We start from the raw sequence: 10,226 nt of genomic DNA, 5'->3' as shown, positions 1-10,226 counted from the left end.
CGAGGCAGGCCTGGACCTGACACAGATACACGACCACAGGAGATCGGAGGGAGACTATTCTGAGTTATGTTTCTCAAATTTTCTCCCTCACAGTGGAATACGTGCATGGATTATGCCTCCTCCTCGGTCTTAAACAACCATAATAACTTTTGACACTGCATTATTTCTCTGCATTTTTTGTAAAGCAAAGCTAAGGTTTTATATAGCCACTTTAGAAACTTAGCTTGAAAAATTAAAGTTGAAAAATAAATTAGGATAAAACTGATGTCTCAGGAGGATGAGTTGCTTGCCCTGTGCCTTTGCGTGTCCTCAGCTCCTGCCATATTCCTGCAAGGATGCTGCTGCTGCTGCTGCTGCTAAGTCGCTTCAGTTGTGTTCAACTCTGTGCGACCCCATAGACGGCAGCCCACCAGGCTCCCCCATCCCCGGGATTCTCCAGGCAAGAACATTGGAGTAGGTTGCCATTTCCTTCTCCAATGCATGAAAGTGAAAAGTGAAAAGTGAAAGTGAAGTCGCTCAGTCGTGTCCGACTCCTAGCGACTCCATGGACTGCAGCCTACCAGGCTCCTCCGTCCATGGGATTCTCCAGGCAAGAGTACTAGAGTGGGTTGCCATTGCCTTCTCCTCCTGCAAGGATACTGGTCCCTTAATTTGAGAAATAAGGGTTTGTAGCCACTTAATTCTATCTGTAGGGTGTGGAAAGCCTGGACAGTGTGTTTCCTTTGTGGGTGCTAGAGGGGTGAAGGCAGACCTTTCCTATCCTTCAGGGAGAAATAGCTGCAACGAAGATTCACTTAAAAATATTGGCCTGTTTTCAAGTAGCAAATCTTTGTTGCATCATTTTGCTGACAGGGTTTCTGTCTTTCCTCTGTTTTAGGAAAGACCCTTCCCAAAGTAACTGGGAGTCACGCTAGAGGCAGGAGGTGACAGAGGCCAACACGTGTCTTCTGACCTGATCTAACTTAACTTTCTCATCTTGATGACCATGAAACTGAGGCCCAGAGAGGGGACTAGGAGGAGACAGGCACCAAAATTCATTTCCATGGGCTGAGCACAGGACTGTGTCGTCCTTTCCACACCAATCTTGGTTATTCCTCACTGTCCTATGAGTAAGGGGCCATCGTTGCTGTTTTTCAGACGGAAAAAACAGAGAGGTCACTTAACTTCCTGAAGTCACACAGCCCAACATCAAAGCTGAGATGTGCTCTCCTAGTGACCTGACTATAAAGTCACAGTCTCGCCACCCACACACACTGTGGTTCTTTAGCTCTGTATGCTCACAATCTGCTGGAGGGATATCACGTGAGTTTGTAACACACACTCACAGGAGCACTTGCATCTGGAAATGATTAACTTTTAAATTAAATTGGGAGGGAGTTCTGTTGCTCACCTGTTCATATGCTTTCTTGGATAGAAACAAAAGGAAGGACAGAAGTGGGTGAGAAGCATAGGGACCTGGAAGGATGCAGGTGTGTGGTGTCATAAAGACTGTTCTGGAACATGCTGTTGATGCATGCAGACTGAGTGGGAATTATTGTCATATTTTACTTTCCTGTATTAAAAAAAACACACATACCTGTTTTCCAATGGGAAAGTCATCTGTCATTTAGTTGTGGCAGAATACAGGTTCAGTTCAGTTCAGTCGCTCAGTCGTGTCCGACTCTTTGCGACCCCATGAATCGCAGCATGCCAGGCCTCCCAGTCCATCACCAACTCCCGGAGTTCACTCTGACTCATGTCCATCGAGTCAGTGATGCCATCCAGCCATCTCATCCTCTGTCGTCCCCTTCTCCTCTTGCCCCCAATCCCTCCCAGCATTGGAGTCTTTTCCAATGAGTCAACTCTTCGCATGAGGTGGCCAAAGTACTGGAGTTTCAGCTTTAGCATCATTCCTTCCAAAGAAATCCCAGGGCTGATCTCCTTTAGAGAATACAGGTTAAGAACTGCCATTAATCACCTTGCTTTCAAGGATTTACCTTTGGCTATTTTGACTGATTAAGCAACGACTTTAATCAGAATTCAGATTTCCCAGTTTCCAGTCCAAAACTGTGTAACATTTTCACTTTTAAGATTTGGCCTGTGAGTGTTGATTTACATGATACTTGGACTGAGGAAAAGAATTTGGTCATCTAGGAGAACCCCAAAGGCTTTACCTAAGACCAGTGAAATAAATAGTCTGCACTTTGCACACTTCTCTTCCTTTAGCTATTAATCCAGGTTGTCATTGTTTAGTTGCTTAGTCATGTCCAACTCTTTGGATCCCTCCATGGACTTACAGCCACTCCAGGATCCTCTGTCCACGGGGTCTCCCAGGCAAGGATACTGGAGTGGGTTCCATTTCCTCCTCTAGTGGATCTTCCCAACTCAGGGATAGAATCTGCATCTCCTGCATTGGCAGGTGGGTTCTTTTATCTCTGAGCCAACTGGGAAGCCCATTAATCCAGGTAGCAAATGGTTATTAAGGAGGCATTCATTCAGCATCGGTTAGATGGATGACTGGGCATGTACTGTGTACTTAGGGAGGGGGCTCTTCATCCACTCTGGGAATCTGAGTAAAGCTATAAATTCTTGTGGTGGACAAATGAACATCCTCAAAAATATTCACAGACATTTTTAAAGGGTTATTAGACCTGCCAGAGTTTGTGCATTGAGGTCATGGATAAGGCCTCAACCTTGAATCAGATGGTTTCAGCTCTCAAGTCACTCTTAACCTGAGTATTTACTGCTTAACTGTGAATTTCACAGCCCATTTCATCTCAGGATTGACAACAACAATCTGGTAATGAAGTAAATGTGCTTCTCATTACAGTTCCCATGGTATTGAGAGGAAAGCCATTCATTCTCAAGCTTTAAGAAAGAGACTTTAAGCCAGGTGCCATGGAGGGGGCAAAGATGGACCCCAGACAGTCTCTGCCCCGAGGTGTCCTTTGTCTCTGAGAAAGTATGGACAGTGGTACTGAAACAGAGCAATTGCAAGGCCTGGTGAGCGGGACAGCTGGAGAGAGGGAGGGTACCTGGTGGGCTCAGGTGAGAGGAGGGGAAGTCGAGGTCAAATCCTTGCTGTTGGTTCCTATGATGAGACTCAGAGCAGGGCTCATGCGGGGTAAGTGCTCAAATAATGCAGCTGTTAGACCTCACCCCTAGGACCCAGCATCCAATATTACTGGAAATAATTACAGAGTGATCGGGGGTGTCATGGAGCCAGGGGAACCTGGGTGGGAATCCTGACTCCACCAGTCACTGTCTGGGTGTCCTCAGGCCAGTTCCTTAATTTCTCTGAACCCCTATTTCCTATAAGATCATTTGAAAAATTAGAAATAAGATGTAATTATTTTACATAGACATGTGGCTGCCTAACAGGTTAAGGTGTGTTAGTTTTCTCCCCTTAGTAGGTCAGGGGCCAGGGTGATGTTAGTTCCTTCAACTTGTCCCCTGTCTGCCCAGCTTCCCAGGCAGCCACTCATCCCTTCCAACCCATTTCACCAGACAGCGTTGGGAAGGAGGAAGGAACAGGGCATTTGGAAACTAGAAGTTCGTTCCCAGTCTTCATTCACTAACTTGTGAATAGCTACTCAACATCCCACTCCTCAGTTTCCTCATCTTTAAAATGGGGATATGATATCTGTCTCACAGAGGGCTGTTGTGAAGATTAAATGAGAGATTACCTGTTGCAAAAAACCAAGCCACTGGGTTCTTATTGTTCAGTTGCTCACTCGTGTCTGACTTTGCAACCCTATGGACTGCACTATGCCAGGCCTCCCTGTCCATCACCAACTCCTGGGGCTTGCTCAAACTCATGCCCATTGAGTAGGTGATACCATCCAACCATCTCATCCTCTATTGTCCCCTTCTCCTCCTGCCTTCAATCTTTCCCAGAATCAGGGTCTTTTACAAGGAGTCAGTTCTTTGCATCAGGTGGCCAAAGTATTGGAGTTTCAGCTTCAGCATCAGTCCTTCCAATGAATATTCAGGACTGATCTCCTTCAGAATGGACTAGTTGGATCTCCTTGCAGTCCAAGGGATTCTCAAGAGTCTTCTCCAACCCCACAGTTCAAAAGAATCAATTCTTCGGCACTCAGCTTTCTTTATAGTCCAACTCTCACATCCATACAAGACTACTGGAAAAACCATAGCTTTGACTATATGGACCTTTGTCAGCAAAGTAATGTCTCTGCTTTTTAATATGCTGTCTAGGTTTGTCCAAGGAGCAAGCATCTTTTAACTTCACGGCTGCAGTCACAATCTGCACTGATTTTGAAATCCAAAAAATTAATGTCTGTCACTGTTTCCATCGTTTCCCTATTTATTTGCCATGAAGTGGTAGGACCAGATGCCATTATCTTAGTTTTTTGAATGTTGAGTTTTAAGCCAGCTTTTTCACTCTCTTCCTTCACCTTCATCAAGAGGCACTTGAGTTCCTCTTCACTTTCTGCCATAAAGGTGGTGTCATCTGCATATCTGAGGTTATTGATATTTCTCCCAACAATCTTGATTCCATCCTGTGCTTCAGCCAGCCTGGCATTTTGCATGATATACTCTGCATGTAAGTTAAATAAATATTGTGCTACTAAGTTGCTTAAGTCGTGTCCAACTCTGTGTGACCCCATAGACGGCAGCCCACCAGGCTCCCCGTCCCTAGGATTCTCCAGGCAAGAACACTGGAGTTGGTTGCCATTTCCTTCTCCAATGCATGAAAGTGAAAAGTGAAAGTGAAGTCGCTCAGTCGTGTCCGACTCCTAAGGACCCCATGGACTGCAGCCTACCAGGCTCCTCCATCCATGGGATTTTCCAGGTGAGAGTACTGGAGTGGGTTGCCATTGTGAGTGATCCACAAAAATGCCTGTTGACATCATGATGATTTCAGGAGGAAGTGTACAGACCAAGGCAAACTGGCCTGGCCTGTTATCTCTAAAGAGAAGATGGAAAAGAGATCAGATGGAGGCCAGAGTTAATGATCTGGTATACTCTCTCTTTCCTTGGACTCATCCAAACCAATCGTGAGGGGCCCTGAAAGGGAGAGAATGAATGTTTGCCAAGAGCTTGCTCTATGTCATGCACTGAGGGGGGTGCTTTGTGTATATGAGTTTGTTTCATCCCAAGAGGTCAGTATGCTTATTGCATTTCAGAGATGATCTACTTGAAGCTCAAGAGACCCTTTCAAGAAACCTGTAATCAAAATTCCCCTTGAGTGTGACTGAAAATGATCTTTTCAGAGGGAAGAGATGGAGAGCAGAGACAGGTCAAGTGCAAGAGGGGAGAAGATGCAATCCTGGATCTTTCTGGCATCCTCTTTACAGAGACTTAGATTTCACAGGAGATTAATAGTTTCAGAGCTAAAAAGGAGCATATGGAGATGATTAAGATTAGATGCTGTTTTGTAAGTTGAAGTTCAGAGACTACAGAGGACTTGTGCAAACTCATGGCTACAAAGTATAAGAGGCTAGACTAGAATTTAACCCTCTGGACCCTGAATCCTGCCTTGCTCCTTTGCTCCATCATTCCATACTTCTGTGTGTGCCTGTGTGTCTGACGAGGGAAGAAGAATCTGGAGAGGAAAAGCCTCTTTTGAGAGCATCACTCAAAGAGAAGCTCAGAGATCACTGAAAACATATTAGACTTTTCAGCATTGCTGAGATGATTATTGGTAACACTTGATGGGTTGTGTTTATGTCCAGGACTTGTCTTTCTGGGTTTGGGGTAAGCAGAGTCAAGTGGGCTCTGGGGCACTTGGCATTCACACAAGCTAAGAATGCTTTACTACAACTACACTTTGCTGCTTGAACATTATTAGTTGTGAAAGATGCTGTCTGGTCTCAAAGCCTGAGTTAAACTTGGGACTGATAGTCAGGTCAAGGGAGTGAAATGCAGTATAGATACAGTGAGCTATGGATGAAACACACTGATTATTCATTCAGCACGTATTTGTCAAGCACCTATATTTACTCTTGCCAAGCTCTGCCATAGACCTTTCTAATGGAGGGAGATGATCATAAATGAATAAGTAAATATTTAATAGTGATAAGGAGAAGGTGACAGGAAGTTCAGGAGATGAGGAGTTAAGAGTAGGCCTCACCGAGAAAGGGACAAAAACTTGTAGGAGTCTGGAGAAGGAGCCACATCAGTGACTTGGGAGGAGTTATTCCGTGCAGAGGGAAGAAGAAGTACAAAGTTCTAGAGACAAGAGCCGTCCTGGCAGATGGAAGACTAGCACAGAGGGGAATGTGGCTGGGTCAGTGCCTTAGGGAGAAGTTACACAGGATATGAGGTCAGAGTTGTTGGTACCAGGTGCCAGAACATTGCAGGGACTTAGGGCTCAACCAGAGTGATAGCAGCTGGGGTGGGAGAGATGGTCTGATACTGAATGCATTTTAAACTTATCATCCAATGCAATTGTTGCTCAGTTGCTCGGTCATGTCCGACTCTTTGTGATCTCATGAACTGCAGCACACCAGGCTTCCCTATCCTTCGCTATCTCTCAGAGTTTGCTCAAACTCATGTCTGTTGAGTCCATGATGCCATCCAACCATCTTATCCTCTGCCTCCTTCTTCTCCTGCTGCCTTCATCTTTCCCAGCATCAGGGTCTTTTCCAATGTCAGTTCTTCGCATCAGGTGGCCAAAGTATTGGAGCGTCAGCTTTAGCATCAGTCCTTCCAATGAATATTCAGGATTGATTTCCTTAATATTACCCCAAATATTAAATATGTGATGTATGCTTTTAACATTCAAGATAAATACAGCACGACTCTGAAGCACTCACCATGAAGATGAAGTGATAAGAAACAGCTGCAATACGAGGTTGTGTAAGCCAAGCACCAAGAGGAGCAAATCACTAGGGGGAACCACTTTTGTTCTGGCCAAGGTCAGGATCAGGGACAAGGATTTACTGAACTATGTAAAAGTTCTAGCCCATGAGGAGCCCTGTTCTTAACAGAGGTATCTTAGTTAATTCACTTGGGGCCTGAAGGATGCTGCTTTACCTTCATCTACAGAAGGATGATAATAATGACGGTTCATTGTTCTCCGAGTTTTCTCTTTTCCCTTCCTTTTTCTTCATTTCTTTCTTTTTGTCTTAAAATAACACAAATTGGGAAAGGAAGTATAGGACCAGAAGAGTAATCAGTAAGACTCCTAGCAGCACCATGTGGCTGCTGCTGCAATTTGTTTGGCTCTGTTTTCTATTGTCTCTTGGTCTGAATAGCCAGCATCAGTCCAAGGTACCTGAGTATCCTGACAAACTACGCTGTGGGCTAAGGAGCTTTCAATTCACCATAAACCCTCTCAGTCAGGAGACGGAGACTCCTCCTGCACTAGTAGCATGGGGTGACCATGGGCCACACAGCCTGCAGAATGACTCTGGCCGTGGCACCTGGGTCAGTGAGGGCCTGGCAGCTCCCTGGTGGGGGAAGCCTCCTACAGTGGCTGCTTGTCACTGAGTGGGGCTCCTACTGCATCATGACTGTTGGAAGTGAAAGAGCAGGTGTGAGTGCATCTGGAGCAGTTATAGAGACAAAGCTGTTCAAGGGTCCTGTGAATCTCCCAGATGTCCCAAATGCTGGCCTTTGTGACTCTGTCCCAGTGTGGGACAGACTGCCATGTGCTCCTTCACCCATCACTCAAGGAGACTGCAAACAGCTAGGCTGCTGCTACAACTCTGAAGAGGTCATTTCCTGTTACTACGGAAGTACAGTGGCCTCACACTGTACCCAAGATGGCCACTTCTCTATTGCTGTGTCCCGGAACGTGACCTCGCCCCCACTGCTCTTGAATTCTGGACATTTGGCCTTCAGGAATGACAGTGAATGTAAACCTGTGATGGCAACACACACTCTTGTTCTGTTCCGGTTTCCATTTACTACCTGTGGTACTACAAAACAGATCACTGGAAAGCAGGCAGTATATGAAAATGAGCTGGCTGCAGCTCGGGATGTGAGAACTTGGAGCCGTGGTTCTATTACCTGAGACAGTACCTTCAGGCTCCACGTCAGTTGTAGCTACTCTGCAAGTAGCAGTGCTCTCCCAGTTAATGTCCAGGTTCTTACTCTCCCACCACCCCTTCCTGAGACCCAGCCTGGAAACCTCACTCTGGAACTTAAGATTGCCAAAGATAAACGCTGTCGTTCCTACTACATGGCTAGTGACTACCCAGTGGTGAAGTTACTTCAGGATCCCATCTACGTGGAAGTCTCCATCCATCAGAGAACAGACTCCAGTCTCCAGCTGCGCCTGGACCAGTGTTGGGCGACACCCAGCGCAGATGCCCTACTCCAGCCCCAGTGGCCCTCGCTGGTGAATGGGTGCCCCTACACAGGAGACAACTATCAGACAAAACTGATCCCTGTCTGGGAAGCCTCAGACCTGCCATTTCCTTCTCACTACCAGCACTTCAGCATTTCCACCTTCAGCTTTGTGGACTCGGTGGCAAAGCAGGCCCTCAAGGGACTGGTGTATCTGCACTGCAGTGTATCCGTCTGCCAGCCTGCTGGGACACCATCCTGTGTGACACCCTGTCCTGCCAGATGAAGAAGAAGCTCTGACATTCATTTTCAGAACAACACGGCTAGCATTTCTAGCAAGGGTCCCTTGATTCTACTCCAAGCCATTCAAGACTCTTGAGAAAAGCTCCACAAATACTCAAGGTCCCCTGTTGACTCTCAAGCTTTGTGGGTGGCTGGCCTATCTGGAGTCTTAATCGTTGGAGCCTTGTTTGTGTCCTACCTGGCCATTAGGAAATGGAGATGAGTTGCTCAGCCCAAATGTGTTAATAAAACCAGATTGCACTACCAAAACAAAACAAAACAAAACACAAATTTATTGTCTCACAGTTCTGGAGGCTAGAATTCCAAAAATCAGGATGTCAGTAGATGTACAGCAGAAATTAACACAGCATTGCAAATCAAGTATATTTCAAAAATTAAAAAAAAACCTACTTGTTTGATTTTGTGTTAAAAAAAAAGATGTCAGCAAGCCATGCTCCCTGTAAAACCTGTAGGAGAACCCCTTGTATTCCCTGCCCCGACACCACCCCTCTACTCCTCACATACTACCCTCCCCATCTGTCTCCTTCCTTGATTTAGGTTTGCCCCCAGCACATATCATTACCTAACATCTGATGTTCTTCTTAATCAGCTGTCTTCCCCACTATAACATCAGCTACATGAGAACAGATTTTGATCTTTTGAGTTTCGTAGTATTGTTCCAGCATCCAGAAGGCTTTATAGGATGTTGTGAAAGTATTTGTTGAATGAATGAATGATGTAGAGGATGGGGAAAGCCTATATTGTCTGGCTTGTCAATATTCACTCTCTACTTTGTAGGCTCAACCCCAGTGAGGATTTCCCAGCTTCTGAGATGCCAGGACCTCCCCTCCCCTCATCTTTCCCACCCCCAGATCTTTAGATGTCTCATCATTTCCCTTCACACTATAATTCAGCTCCTTTGAATTTGCATGCCCCACACAAGGAGGTCAGTCAAAAGGGGCCTAGAGTTCAGGAAAAGGTGAACTTTACAAAATCTTTTTTTGTTCCTTCCTGTCTGCATAAAGTGCAGAGGCCTGAACAGAAGTGCAAGGGTAGCAAGTGTGCAGTGCTGACGGCAATCCTGCCCACAGAAAGTGCTCACACGCCTGCTGGGGGAGTCTCTAGAAAAGAGGAGTCAGAGGTGTTACCTCAGCTCACAGCTCGCTCTCAGAAGTGAGGTCCCACTCCAATGTCATGTTTCAGAATCTGAACACACCCCGCTCCACCTTCCTTCAGGTTTTAAAAGTTCATCAAAGAAGGAAGACATAGAATCTGGAGGACCTGGGATGCATGTAGATGTTGTGAACCCCTGCTCACCCATCTATCTCTCCAGGGCAAACCCTGAAGGGTGTTTATAATGTACAAGGGAGTCTAGTAGAGATGCTGACACAACACGCAGAGGGTGAGAGCTTTGTCATTTTCTCCTGCGTGCGGCACTATTGCTTAAACATGCTGAGGCAGGAAGAGGCATAATAACTTAAGATGCTGGGTTGGTTAGGGGCCTGAGCAGCAAGCCGCCTAATAGATTGGGACTGGTTTGTTCTAACTCTCTGCTCGTCTCCAACTTGCTGTGTGACCTTGAATGACATCCCTACCCTTTCTGAGCCTTAGGATGAGCCTCTGCAAAGACCATCCATTGGCAAATTACAATATCAAGTGGTTTTCAAAGGCTGGGCTCCTGCTTGGTGCCCGTACAAGGAGATGCCTGG

At 46.0% G+C, this 10,226-nt stretch overlaps 1 pseudogene; it reads left to right on the top strand.

Moving 5' to 3' along the window:
- Window positions 1-7,100: 7,100 nt before the first annotated feature.
- LOC129636954 (zona pellucida sperm-binding protein 4-like) lies at window positions 7,101-8,778 on the top strand (annotated as a pseudogene).
- Window positions 8,779-10,226: the final 1,448 nt, after the last annotated feature.

This window comes from Bubalus kerabau, chromosome 22 (genome assembly GCF_029407905.1).
Source record: "Bubalus kerabau isolate K-KA32 ecotype Philippines breed swamp buffalo chromosome 22, PCC_UOA_SB_1v2, whole genome shotgun sequence".
Taxonomy (NCBI): Eukaryota; Metazoa; Chordata; class Mammalia; order Artiodactyla; family Bovidae; genus Bubalus; species Bubalus kerabau.
The sequence above is the reverse complement of the archived record's forward strand: the minus strand, read 5'-3'. Positions and strand labels throughout refer to the sequence as shown.